The following is a 15,616-nucleotide window of genomic DNA, read 5'->3' as shown; positions in this document are numbered from 1 at the left end:
TCAATGTGGACAAAGGACCTCCTTCCAGGGAAGACATAGATTATGGTGGCCTGTGCAGAAATGAATAGTTGTAGTTTCTTTTGCCTTTTGGAGACCGTGCTGTTACTTGTCAGAATAGGGGAAACACACATAGGTAAATGACGCAAATATTTGTGTTCTTGGTAATGGGCTGGTTATAGCATTATAATATAGTTCACTGTGAATTTCTGAAACTATTTCACTCATGTTGTCTGTAGGGTAGTTTGGCAGGAATTGAGTACTTGGCTTCAAAATCTAAATCAGTAATACTGTTAATGTAAGTTTTTCTGATGAACCTGTTAGATACAGTTTCATGACCATGCTATTGCTTTTTGATGATGTTATAAATAAGAACTAAACAGTGCATTCACACAGAGAAAATGAACTGAGCCACAGTCAACCCCCCAACAAGCAAATATAAGAAAATTAGATTTTTTTTCCACTTACAATAGAGCTGAATTAGCATTAAAGATCAGTACAAACAATCTCATATTACAATTGTACTCCTGTTAAATTCTCATTAAATTTATAATCTTTTTCTGTCCCCTAGGGGTTGAATACAAGCATTCCATTACATGCATTTTTTCCAGTGGGGATTGAATAAACTGACTACCCCCTTTACTCACCTTCTTCTGACTTCTTCACATTGTTTTCAAAACCTTCTCATCCATTTCCATATTTTTCAATGTCTTATGTTTCTCACTACTGTTCGTCACTAACATCAATAAGGTTCCCACAGAGAATTCTGTTTCTTCATGAGTTCAAGGAGCAAACAAGTTTCAGTCTTCCATTCATTTTAACCATGTCAATATTTACTTTTTTTTTTTTTTTTTTTTAATCATGCTAGAGTGCATATGTATACATGCATATATATACCATCTTTTTAATGTCAGGACTTTGTAATGGCTTACTTTCCTTCCACATTGTTATCTGATATTGCACAGTACTGGCTTTGATCTTGGAGAAAACTGTGAGTCTTTTGGTTTAGTGTACTATTTATTATCTGGAGTTTTGGTTGTGGTTCCAGTCTGCGTTATATAGATTGGTGCAACTCTGAGCAAGCCACTTCAATTGCAGATTAGGTTTGCTAAAATGTCTATAAGCAAGCATTAGTTTTTCCTTCATGTTTATGGTCAGCTTGCATGCAGAATATAAACTCGCATTGCAAGAGTAAAGTTATTTTTTTAGCCAAAAAAAATGGCTAAACATTTTATTTTGAGAAAAGTATTATTATTAAGAAGCTATCAATATACTTCTATGAATTACAAACAATATTGCAGTATTGTCAGACAGCCATTAATTCTAGTAAAAGACAAAAAAAAAAAAAAAAGAAACAGCTTTAGGGGTCTGGGCAGTACATTTATTTCGCCGTCTATGCTCTCAGCATGTTCCATTTACACAAGAGAAAACCCTTCAATTATAAGATCCTTAATTTGCCCAGGAAATTTCATAAGGAAAATGATTAATTACTTTAAGCAATCAGTTTTACAGATAATCACAGTTTTTATTTAAACTGAAAAAGCAAAAGGGGATCTTATGAATAAAACATAAAGAAAAAAAAAGCTTTTAGTTCAATAAATATGAAGTCACCATTGAAATAGTTCTTCAGATAGGCAAATCTTGTTAAAATTATACCTCTGTTCTTATTAACTATTAATTATGGTATTATTTTGTGTTAATACAGTTGGAACATGGACTTCAGCATGAATGTAATCAAAAAATCAAGTATTGGTTAGAATGGCCTATTGCTACACATTCTGTAATATATTTTTTCTATCCAGTTGACCCTAATAACCAGAAACACACTGAACATGGAAATGGAAAAATGGTACTGAAAAGCAGAAGAGGGCTCCTGTGGTTATGCATACTTGACATGTACACAGTGACCTTCATTTTTATACAGGTATACTGTCCAAAACAGAATTGAGGAAGACTTTATCTTTCTGGGAGAAGCGTGACCTTAAAGTGAGAAATGCAACTTTGCATCCACTGAAGCATGTAACGTTTTCCATGGCTCTCAAACCAGTGCCTCCTTCAGAGTCTGCATGCTAGACCAGGCCTCCACAAGCAGGAAGAGGAGTGCCTGCATTGGCTTCTGTTAGCTGGCTATTGCTCAGGTCACTCAAGAACTTAATGGTAGAAACACAACCATAGATATTCAAGTAATTTTAGTGGGAAAACCCAAGATGCTTATTGTGTTGGATTACAAACAGACATCATGCTTCAGAAGTTCTATTTCATACTTAAATGCCTGAATTCTTTGGTAGGCACTGGTGGCCTGAGTAACATGTCAGTAGGTTATTCCAGACATTGGAAGAAAGCAAAGAGAAGAGACAGAGCAGACCGATGCATTTGTGAGTACTGAACTTTGCACTGCTATTTCTGGAACAGAGGTATAAGTTGAGAGGTTGATATCTGTTTACATTGATATGCAGAAAAACATAATTTCAACTGCATATAAAGGTGTTCCACAGGGGCAGAATTGAAGAAATGTGCTAGGTTAGGGAAAATAGCATTCATAATTGTCCAGGTTGTGTGGATGGTAGATGATGTTGCTATTCAGCTGCAGTCCTACTGGTAAAACATTCTGAATGTTCTGCTCAAGCAATCAGATTTCAGCTGAGAGGCATCTCACTTGTGGCAAATATATTTGTCATCCTGGAGGTCTGATGGGTAGGTAATGTTTTGCCCTGCTTTTATTTATTTATTTATTTATTTATTTGTCATATACAATGTAATTGTATCAGTTAATAGGTCTTATTTCTGGTAACTGTTAACTCATGAGTTTATTTTTCCTTTTAGTAAGAATTGATTCTAGCTTTCCCTAGAAAGAGACATTCATACTTAAAATATTTCTTTCCAGAATAGCTCTCTCCTCTAAGCAATACTTTTGTTTTCTGTTTTTGTATTGACTCAACCCCTGAGGATAATGCATTTGTTTGGAACTATGGCTTGAGTGGGTTTGTAGGCTCAACTTAAAGGTCAGATTTGAATGATGGGGTATGACAATGTAAAGAGTTACGAAACATGATCTGAAAGCTATTAAACTTTTGCAGTGATGATTGCCTGAGTACCTAAAAGAGATAAAACCCTACCTGTATGCCCCACCCCTAGCCCTCTCAAAAAGCCAACCATGAATTACATGAATTATGTACAATTTTGTATGAAACCACTTTCTTCACCACATCTTTAATCTTTCACCACATCTTTCCATTCTGGGAACATATGTTAATGGAGAGCATGTTATTGATTTGTCAGCTGTTTGCATAGCCACCGTACCTATCAGTTTTTTGTTTTATTTTGTTTTGTTTTCCGAGTCTCTAGATCACAGAATACCTTTGGTGTTCTCTTTTCTTTCTATTCTAGTTATGCATGCTAGGGGAGAACAAAGTGCTTGGCTGATTAATCCCACTTATTCCTAAGGGGAAGAGCGTAAAACTTCACAAGAAAGTAGCCTGCAAGCACGTTTTTGATGAGAGCTTTTTTAGTCCTTGCTTTTCTTGTCCCTTAGTCTGCCTGTGACCTTGAGTGAAATAGTCTTTTCATTTCATTCCAGTATGAGTCCCCATGTATCACAGAGTAGCAGAATAGATGAGGTTGGAGGCATGCAGGGTTCCTTCCAGGTGTCTAAAGAGGACCTCATCTGCCTCATGTGAGGAGGCAAACTGTAGCAGGCACGCACAGCAATATCTTCTGTCCTCCCATGTTCTCTGAGGTTGTGGTATGTTGACCTGAGTCTTGGTTCACCAAAGCCCAGTTCATGGTAGCTTCAGCCAGCCAGGCTGTGCTGATATTCCTGTAATCTATCTAGGATATCTGCCACATGCCCTCACACTCCCATTACTGCCTTAAACACTGCCTTGTATAGACAAAGTGTTTTGCAATTACGACTTCTGCCTAGAAGGTGCTTGCCAAGCAATGGGTGTATACATATTACAATATGTAGATTTAATTCAACATGAAGAGCTGATAAATCGAATATTTTTGAAATGGTAAGTATGAAGTTTAATGCTTCTATGTGATCCCTCTTTAATGTCCTTGTTTTAATTTTTGTTTTTGCTGCTCTAAAACTTTGTTTTATATTTAATTAAAAAAGAACAGGAGTGACTCCTAATGATTTGATCTAGATTTTTGTCACTTGGGCCTGGGTGATGCTGCTAAAAACAAAGTGAGATGCTAGAGAGCATAGATTTTATATTTTTGTTTTGTCTTTTACTACATGTACCTTTTGTTGATGGAGAAAAGATAAGAAGAGGAAGATCTAAAGGCTTTTATAAAAACAATTTAAAGAGCCTGCATACTAAGCATTATTAGAAAGTACACTCTGAGACAGTTTTGTATGTTTTATTATTAACCCACCATCTCCCTTTCATGGAAAAAAAAAAAAGAAAGGGTACAGAAAGCTTTTATTAAACAAAACAAAACATGTTTTATATTGTCATAGTCATTTGAGAAAAGATGCAGCATTAAATGCATAAAGCACCTTAGACAAATATTACCTCAGAATTTTTAGAAGCCTTTGAACTTTACTTGGTACAAACAAATGAACAACAATAAGATGGAATAAATAGAACTGCATGGAAACTCCTTCTCAAGATCAACCAATTTCTTCCCTTATACCTGTTCCACAGGATATGGAGGAGGTTTTTTTGTTTGTTTGTTTGTTTTACTGCTGAATAAAATTACCCTGGAAAGTTTAGAGAAAAAATAATCTAAGGTAAATGTTCCAGGATCCCTTGAAATGAATGTAAACAAAATAGCCCTATTTTGGTGTGCAAATTTGCTTCCTTCTAAGTCTTCTACCTGTAAGCTTTGAGTTGCTGAATGCTCAAAGGACCTTCAGAACAACCAAGCCCAAGTGTAGGACTATATAATATGACCCCATGTGCTAGAAAAGCAAAGTGTAGCGTTGTAGAGTTCCCAGTTCCAATGTCAATATATATCTATATGTATCCATGACATTAAATATTTCAATAGCAGCAAAATCAGTTTTACTTTATGTATAATAAAAGTTTCCTGAAAGTTTTAATTTCAGTTTACTGACTACTGTAGCTTGCATGAGGTGATCACTGTTCTAGCTTCCAAAGTTAACAGGGACAGTAATGGACACACTGTTGTAGCAGAGGAGCAGTGACCATATTTAGCATATTCTCATGTATGAGGATGAAACATGTAGAAATAAGCTGTTGTGAAAAGAAGATTATGTATCAAAAAAGTGAGCAGTCAGTAAAGGCTTTTGTTAGGATGTTGTGACGACTGGCGAAGTGTTGTGAAATGTGGACAGACAAAGAATACAGAATTAGGGATTCATTGGTAATCGGTACTGTTGATAAGGAACTGTCATGAAGGTCCAGAGTACGATCTGATAGTGGAGAGGGCTATTCATCTAGCTCATCACACTCAGTTTGTTAGCAAACAGAACACAGTTCCAGGGAACTGCTAAGAGGGTGGACATGTTTTCTTAACAGTCAGAAAAACAGAAAAGAATATGTTGCATAAAGATAATGGAGGTAAAAGTGCAATGAAAAGTGCAAAAAGTGCAAAAAAACATAAAAACAAGCATGCTTACATCCACACAGCAGAAAGCCAAAAAGTCCAGCTCATATGAGAACATGTAGAAAGCAAGGGGCTGTTAGCATCAAAAGACTGGGAAAAAATAATGAGCACTCAAAAATGATAAATTATACATGAATATTTTGTATGAGTCTACAGCAGTTGCCAGGCAATGTGAACCGACTGTGCTTTCAAAGCGTACTTGCAGAGAAGTTCTGGGTTAGGTTGTGAAGCACTGTTCCTCCACTCCCCTGAATGCCTGCCAGTAGTAGGTCTGCAGTGAAGAGCCTGGTTCTGGAATTCCTGGTTTCTGGATCTCTCTCCTGGCCTCATGTATGCTGACCACCAGTTCTCCCACTCCCACAGACAGTAATTTTCCTTCAGAGGGAAAGAGGTCATGGTGTGAATGACCCTGGGCTTCAGGGTGGACTGTGGTGTTCAGTTGCCCTGCTTTTTATAAACATCAGTGATAGGACCTGCGGGAACGGGGTGAAGCTGCGGCAGGGGAAGTTCAGACTAGGTATCAGGAGATTTTTTACTGAGAGGGTGGTTGCGCACTGGAACAGGCTCCCCAGTGAAGTAGTCACTGCACCAAGCCTGTATGAATTTAAGAAACGTTTGGACTGTGCACTAAGTCACATGGTCTAAACTTTTGGGTAGACCTGTGCAGTGCAAGGAGTTGGACTTGATGATCCTTATGGGTCCCTTCCAACTCAGAATATTCTATGATTCTATGATTCTATGATTAGATGGAGGTGGTGGGCATGGAGAGAGACAAACAAGAAAAGAGGTATAATGGAGTTCTTCTGCTTTCAAGCCTGTGCATTGTGGCTTCAAGGTACTGGAAAAAGGTCACAGAAGCACATTTGGCTTCCTAAGAATCCCCAGTTGTAATAAGGTACAGAAGCCCAACATTAATAATGATTTTGTTTTTGGCTGAAAAGAAATGAAGACTACCTTATTATTTGTTTGGGTAGGTATTTCTGAATTGTTTAGTATCTATGTGTGTGTTAACACTGCAAAGGCACTAGGTTAATTATGTTTAGTTTCTGTGAATTTCCTATATTGTATATTTGTTTCTTGAGTCAGATGACTGCGTAGTAGGTGGCTGACAAAATCAGCAGGAGCTGGATTCTTGTCATTAAATGTTAAAGTATCAGAATTTGTTACATAGGTGTTTAAACTACATAGGTACAAAGAATAGGTCATAATCTCATTTCTTGTGTTTAACCAATATCCTTATTTGCATCAAATGGTTGAAATCATAGGTAGTGCTATAATGATGGCAATCTGTTAAATGGTAGTTTACATAGAGTTTTGTTCCTTAAAATGGATGGTAAAGGATTTAAATTAGTCACAACAGCTGAGATTAAGGCAGGGACCTATAAGGTTGCATTGGATTTGTGTATCCAAAAGAAGACACATGACAACTCAAAGTAACTATAGCTTTCCTAGAGGAGAGCTTGCTATTTATATTTCTTCATTCATTCTTTTAGAGTTTAGAAATCCCCACTAAAAATGCCCTCCAGTGCTCTGAGATGCCATGACAGATACTTGAAACAGAATAAAATTGAGTTACACAATTAATCATTGTTAACATTAGCAGCAGCAGATGGTTAGGAGTTGCCTTGTTTGACTGTTGAAGTTTCTTAACAAAAATATATCTGTTTGGGTAAATTTTTTATTACTGGTCATTGGCCTTATTCACCCTTCTACTGTTCACACTTAAATTGCTATTTGCTATTTTGAAGTGAAAAAAAAAATCATTTGTAAAATATGGAAACCCTAATCATTGCTCTCCATTACACCATGGATGCTATTCAGCATGTAAATGTTATAAAGGGAATAATTATACAATTTATATTCTTTCTGGATCCAAATTAGCAGGTGCTTTGAGGTAAAACGTGAATGAATTTCCCATAACCAGACTGAAGTCACAAACAAGATAGATAAAAAGTGCCTACGGTTATCTTCAAATGAAGTTATATTAGAATTGTGTCCAATATTCTTTATTACAAGGTGAAGACACTCAGAGCAAATAGAAAGTGATGTGATTTTCTCTATAGCCTTTGTTCAAGTTTTGCTTTGTAATGTTATTTATACTTATATTTTTAAATAAAAAAGTAACTTTTGAAAATGGTATTTTAAACTGTTTATAACCTTTATTTCCTAACAGAGCTATTCCTCATTTTTAAAATACAAGGTCTAGGGTATGATTGGTTTTGTTTGGTTTTAGTAGCTAGAAGTAGGTATGTATGTCCAAACAGCATCATGTTATTATTGACTATATCATAATCAAGAAAAATTATTGATTTACAAAATGCAGCCAGCTGCTAGTGAATAACTTTGAGGAATTACTGTTTCTCTGTTAGAAACTCTACTATAAAACGTGCTTTTATATTATGAAAAGATATGCAGTACATTATTTTCCATACCAGATGTATTGTTTTTTTTTTCAAAAATGCTGAAAATATTTTTTATTATAACCTTTATTTTACTTATATACAAAAGTTTAAAATATGCTTGGGACAAATTTTGGTGGTTTAGTTTCATAAAACTGCTTGAAATGAATGAGCTAGATGCTTACCAAACACAAAATAAAGTGAACATGAAATATATTGCAAATGCCAACATTTTCCACCTGAAATTAACAGAGACATTAATTAAAATTAGATTAGATGTGAATATATTATACATCCTGTGATCTCCTTGCAAAATTACTTGGGAAAAAAAATTAAAATACTTACAAGCAGTTGGTATGCTTGTGTTTTCTTGCTCTGGGCATTTAGTAAACCTAGAACACTATTCTGTGCAAAGGCAAAATAGTTTAGACAGCTCTTCCTCAAAAATTAATTAATTAATTAATTAATTGAGAACATGAGAGCATAGGAGCTTTTCTCTGAAAGTGATAATATGTGTTAGCAAAAAGAGTAATACTGATGTGCCAGTAGTGATGGACTCTTCCCCACTTGGGTGCTTATATGAGAAATGCTAACATTCTTGAGGCTGGCCATGCTATTTGATATTACTAGTAAATATGGTTTGGCATCTCAAAGGGCAAGGAAATAGAGGAAAAAATGTTTAGCTCCTGAACTAATTTTGTACAAGTTAGCTTGGGACCAGAGGCGCTTTCTCACAGTTTCTGATATAATCTGATGCTTTTCTTTTTTTACTTTGCCCACTGACAGTGAAGCACAGTATTTCAGTTCACTGATATTTTTTTCTTTTCCTCCAGATTTCTAAGTTTTTCTGACTTTCAGTAAAAACAGACATTTTTTAAATATCTCTGATTGAACAGTATTGCAACAGTATTGCAAAACTGATACAGTTTTGCATTATATATTTGAGTTCACCTTAAAAAATAAAAAGATAGCAACAATCTCTCTCAAATTTTACTCAGGATCTTATCCTGAGCTAATTTAAGTGAATTGAAAATGTGTTTGAAGAAATATACTTTAGTGCTATGTCTACAAGAAAGGTCTACTTCATGTTACAATATGAACTAAAGCACCCCATTTTAGTTCTTTAATGTAAAGTCACAGTGGAAATGAAATATATAAAACAACATAAATCTGGGCAAGAGTTTCTAAAGTGCTTTGGTTTTGTTTGTTTTCATGTGATATTCATGCCAAATCTCTAGAGATAAGTGAGATCTGGTAAGCAAGGACAGAGTTTTATAACTTTAGTTAGAATGCCTTAACTGCCACAAGTTTAACCTTTTTTTTTTTTTTTTTTTTTTTTCCTCCATAGTGTAGCTTCGTTTAAGAATTTTCTAGTTTTGTGATGATATTGGAACACATTTATTGACCCTGTTCTCTTTAACAAAGAAATAAACACAAAAATCCTTCATGTTTCTTCTTTTTTTTTTTTTTAACTCATCCTTAAAATGGCTTTTTTTTTTTTTCTAGAAAAAGCTTGAGTCTTGATTCTTCAAGACCCGAAGCTTTTTTATTCTGACTTCTGTATGAATTTTTACTTTTCAGTTTGACACTATACAGCATTTACCAGAACACCATGAATGTTACACTGTGCATGTCTGCAACAGTTATTCAGATGTGCATTTGTCTAACAGCAACAGGAGATACGAGATATTCTGTTCTCCTTCTGTAAACTTTTGATATTTATTTTTTTTTACAATCCATGAAAGTCAAAACTAGGATTTTCACCAATTTCTAAGGAACATTCTCCTGATAAACAGAAAACTGTTACCTGTTGTTGTGGTTTAACCTGGCTGGCAGCTAAACACCACACAGCCGTTCGCTTACCCTCCCCCCTCCCTCTCTGGGATGGGGGAGAGAAACGGGAAAGTGAAGCCTGTGAGTTGAGATAGAGACAGTTTATTAAGATAGAAAATAATAATGATAATAATAATAATATGTACAAACAAGTGATGCACAATGCAATTGCTCACCACCCGCTGACCGATGCCCAGCCCAACCCCGAGCAGCTGGCCCCCCCACCCCGGCTAGCCACCCCTATATATTGTTTAGCATGACGTCAGATGGTATGGAATACCCCTTTGGCCAGTTTGGGTCAGCTGTCCTGGGTCTGTCCCCTCCCAGCTCTTGCTGCACCCCCAGCCTGCCCGCTGGCAGGACAGAGCGAGGAGCTGAAAAGTCCTTGGCTTAGTGTAAGCATTGCTCTCCAGCAATTAAAACATCAGCATGTTATCAGCACTCTTCTCATCCTAATCCAAAACATAGCACCCTACCAGCTACTAGGAGGAAAAAATAACTGTCCTAACTGAAACCAGGACACCTGTCTTAAGCCATATGCAATCATATGACCAATCTACAATTTCAGATGTGCTTAGCATTCTTACTTTCTGATCTTTGGTGTTGCTTTCATGGCTTAATGTATGTTTTAGGAAGGCAAAGGAAAGAGGGGGAATGAGGAGGAAAATCTTTGTTTGAATAAAGAAGCCTTGGTATATTGAAAAGAAAAATAAGTTTTGTAGAATTCTACATGATTTCTTTGTTGAATTGTACAGCACTAAAATAGGTATTAGCTTAAAGCATAAGGTAAATACAAAAGTATAAATATAGAATTTCATTGCTTGATTCATTGATTTCCATTGATTGAGAGGCAAATTCTTGAAGATGAAGTATTATAAAAGAAGAAACATTATGCTTCTAAGCAAGAAAATGGAGCCCAAAATTACGATGATTTTTATGATCACACCTGATCACACTCTTGCCAAACCTTAGCCACAGAGTAGGTGTGCTAAAAATGAAATCAAGACTGACATACTTCCGTCTTTATTAAAAGGAAGAACAGGTTGACATGAAATAGCCAACAAAATCAATTTAGCCAATAGCCAGTGCACTTAAAGTTCTATTTTGAAAGGCATTGAAAAAAATAAAATAAAATAAAATAAAACAAAGAATAATGAAAGAGAGTAACAGCATTGAAAAATATGACTTTTTTTTTTTTCTGTCGTTTCTTTATGCATTTCATCTGCTTACTTTGCAGATGTTTATTGGTACTATTTACATGTATGTTCACTGCAAAGGAAAACTCCATTTTAATTGAAATTTATATATACTTTCAAGACAGAGTATTTATGTTAAAAGAATTCAGAGGACATGTTGAGATGCTGCAGTGATTTGGTAGCAGCATAAACCACAAGATAGATGCCATTCCTTCACCTTTCTTAGCCTGTAATAGTCTTGCAAGCTATTTTGTCATCTCATCTCATTCTGCTGTTCGCAAGCATGTTGTGTGACGAAGGCATGTCAAAATGAAAGGAGAAATGTAGGCTGTAAAATGTGTACATACCATTATGGTATTTTTCCTAGATAGTTCATCTAGCAACAGAAAAACACTCTTGAACTGTCTTGTCAAAAAGGAATGGGTTTAAAAAACACATTGGGTCAGAACTCAGTGTCGCATAATATTCAAAATTATGTTTCATTGCTTAGAAATAGTTTTCAATTGTACTTTTCTTTCTAGACAAAGATTCAGGAATGTCTTCACACTTTCATATATAACGGTGACTACATGCTTACTAAATTTTCATTACTTCAAGTGTTCACATGTTCTGTAAAGTTTCCATTCTCATTCTCACCTCATTTGATCAACTTCTACAACATTACTTTCTTTTAGATGTGGGGGGAGATTACTGCTAGAAATTGACTAAAAATCATAATTCTTACTATGTTTTCTATACTTGGCTGTATTTTCTCAGTAAGTATATTTGTAGCCCTTTGAATATCCTGATGTCCTTGTAAAATACACATATTTTAGGAAAGTGGAATTGAAGATAAATCCTTCATAGTAATTCATCGTTAAAGTCTGATCTCCTTGTTAATTTTTGTGTACTGTCTAGCAGAAAATATTTTGCCTTTTTGACTGTAAAACAGGATATTTGCATAGTTGGTGAAAGTGTATATTCATTCTTGTCTTCCTGGTGAAATTAAGCTGGTCTGATTTTGAAGAGTTTGAGTATTTTCTTACTCTGAGTGACTGTCCACTTGCTTCTTGCAGTCAGGTAGAATGGTCAAGGAAGGGAAAGAGCTCAGAGCTGCATTGCTCACCACTGCTAGTGTGGTATCTCTGAGTGATTTTATTTATTTATTTATTTATTTATTTCCTGACATATATCCAATTCCCTTGTTTATAATACTGTTCAGTTTGGAGGTTTTGTGTCTGCATCAACCAAAACAAAACATACATTAAGATTAATTTATAATTTCAGGTGAAAAATTAACAAACAAAATTTCCAAAACAGCTAGTAATACTCATGGTTTACTTTTTCATATACTGTAAAGATAGATTTAATTGTAACAGAAGATCCAAAGACAATGGCAACAAACAATTTTTCCCTGAAGGCTGTGACACAGAAGATGTCTGTTATTATCAAGATCTAGATGTAACCTGTGCATCTGATAATCTTTTTGTGTGTGGAATAGCAGGTTATTTGTAACAGAAGTCTGTGTCAAAGAAAGACTTTTTCTTATAATAATCTTCCATGAAAGGCTAGTCTATTTATTATTATCTTTTAGTTTTGAAATTGAGGGGTTTTGTACATTTATGTGACCTTTCATTTAGAGAAACAGTTGTGCTCTTTTGCTGGCTCTTTGTGCTTCCCAGTTCCTAAGAGAATTTACTCAAAGTGAAGCAGCGTACTTAATGCCTCTAAGATGCATCCTTTAACATTCATTTTAGTAAATTTTAATGAAATGCATCACAGGTATCTGAAGAGGAGAAAAAAAGTCGTGAGCAACAAACCACAATCTTTCAACATATTTTGCATCCCATTCAGGCATATGTTTGGCCTAGAGACGTGTAAAGTGGATGAATTTGATTCTCTTTTGGTCTCCCTGCAACTTGAACTGGATAGATGAGAAGCTCAGCAGGAAATTAGCTAAACAGAGGAGACAGATAAGCAAAAGAAAAATGCTGGAGAATATTGCAGTATGTAAATCTAAGACTAGATATATTTTTCTTACCAATTTACTGTGTAAGTTCTACTAAAATGGGGACATGACAATAGCTTGTGTCTAAAAGGATGTGATAACTATCAGGAAATAAGAATACTTCTAATGATGGATGTGATTTTATTTCTTTTGTTTATAAATCTATGACTAGAGTCTAAGCTTTGACTAGCCTCACTGAACAGGATCTGAAAGTCGTTTCTTTCATTTTATAGTGTACTGGTTATGTTGTTTGATTGCAAAATGTATTTTATTGCCTTTACAAAAAGCAACAGTATTAAAAAGTCAGTTGAATCTGACAGTTGCTTGGCAAGCCCAGGGCAAAATCTGAAGCATCTTAATTAATTCCCCCAACTCAATTATTGCAATCTCTTAAAATTGCATTGTCTACACTAGGCACCCACTGTGCCAGTACAGACAGTGAAGATGGTTAAGTACCTCAGAACAATAATCCAAAAATCCCACATGACATGTAGAGTAAAACAGCTAGGAGAAGCAGACACAGACCTCTGTGCCTGATTGCTGGCCTCTGCGAACCTGAGATGTGCAACCCCATGGCCAGTCGCTGACTGTCTTCATCCATCTGGGAGCAGGACATGAGGGCTGTTCACACACTACTTGTTCTGTTGCAGTGGCTGACTGAGGTGGCCTCATCCTTACTAAAGAAACTCCACAGAAAAAGCAACAACAATGAAAACAAACAAACAAACAACCTTTGTTTAAGTGTTATTAGAAAACATTTTGATCAGTGATTCAAGACAAAGGAGATCTGACTTTATTTCTCTCTGCAGGAGGTAAGGACCAAATTTATTTCTCTTCTTTCAACTTGCAAATGATCAAATGAAGACGATTAAAATTGACAGTCTGATTTTTGTATGATATTTATGATTAACAGCTATTCGTTATTTTAAACTTTCAAAATATTTTTGATACAACTCTCTTGGTAAATTTTATTTATATAACAGTAATAGAGATACCTGAAAGACAAATTAAAATATACCTATATAGGGTGAGAAGAAAGTTACCTTTTTTTTTTGGCGCAACAGCCAAGAATGGCACTCTGACCATGAATGCTGCCAGCAGAGCCCATCTGTTAAGCATCAGAGTAAATCAGATGCTGCAAGTTTCCCGTGATCTCGGGAAAGGAAAGCACTGAGAAAAGTCAGAGGAAGGAAGGTCACTGTCATCTCAGTGGTCTAACAGACCTCTCTGTAACCTGCTCATGTGTTTGTCCTCTAACTTGCGGCACTGTGATTGATCAGTCCACTCAAAATGGACCCAATCTTTGTGTCTGGTTAGATTTTCAGAACTCCACAGGCAATGTACTCCAGGGTGCAAATGTGATACTCCATTGGAGCATGGTTCTTGAAAGATTTTGGTGTCAAGAGACCTTCTGAATGCTTGCTTTTCACATTGGGACCCTAACAAGTAGCTGTAGGTCTTTAGTTTGGTTACTTGGCCAGAAATGAGTCAAAAAAAAAAAAAAAAAAAAAAAAAAAATGGTAGAAATTACAGCTTGAGCACAGATACATTACTTCACAGGCATACAAGATGTCTTTGAAGGCACAAGTCGTGAAGAAACATTCATTCCAACAATCCCATTTCTCTTATTAATCCAGACTCTATCACTTTCAGAGTGATTCCCTCCTGTGTATAAAATGAGTATTTATATGTAATTTTATGTGAGTAAAATTACTCACTTGATATGTCTTTATACTTTATATGACTGACAATTCATGCTCCTTTGACTTTTCAGTCTCTTTCTCTCCAAATTTTGTTTCTATTATCCAGTTGCTTCAACAGTGTAAACCCTCTGTAAAGTATTCACATTCCATTAGTCACTATGTGAGGTATGATAAACATCAGTGATTTAACTGGTCTCAATAGCTTCTCAGTTGCAGGTGTTCAGTGAGGAGTCCTGTATGTTCCCCACATTTGGCCATGGCCTGTCCTGGAAAACATGGGAATCTCTGACTGCTGCTTGGGAAGTTGCAAGGGCACCCATCATGAAGGGGAATTTATAATATACACAGGTATGTTCTATTCTGTTACACCATTTTTTGTAGAAATATAACCACTACTTACAGTTGCTGATGTGCATAAGACTTTATTTCAGGCAAGGGCATATGGAAAAAGTGTAGGGAGGGAGATATGCTACTGTTGTCTACCATGTTGCCTTGCTTCTAGTACATCTTTGTAGCTCTGATGTGACTGAAACCATTTCAGTACATGTTAAGACAATGTCGCACTTTTTGTAGTGTAAAACTGCATGTTGGAACCTGTAATCAGACACAAGCTGGCAAACTTTTAAAGTTTTTTACAGAGCTTCATTTGGAAAACTCCAAGTGCTATACAGTTGTTTTACTGGGACACCACTTACCCCACAACACACACATCAGATGTCAAAAGCACACAGGATTTTGCATTGTCAAGATTTTATTAGCAGACTATGTAAGCTTTTCCTGGCACACACTCTAGTTTGCTAATTGTCGTGAAGAGTTGTGGACCAAAATAGCTTTTTTATTTAAAGAAAAAAAAAAAAAAAAAAAAAGGAGCCCTGCTTGATCAAGTCACAGAAAAGAACTAAGCAGAAAATTTCAGTGCGAAAA

This window comes from Oxyura jamaicensis, chromosome 4 (assembly GCF_011077185.1).
Source record: "Oxyura jamaicensis isolate SHBP4307 breed ruddy duck chromosome 4, BPBGC_Ojam_1.0, whole genome shotgun sequence".
Taxonomy (NCBI): Eukaryota; Metazoa; Chordata; class Aves; order Anseriformes; family Anatidae; genus Oxyura; species Oxyura jamaicensis.
Note: the sequence above shows the minus strand (reverse complement) of the source record.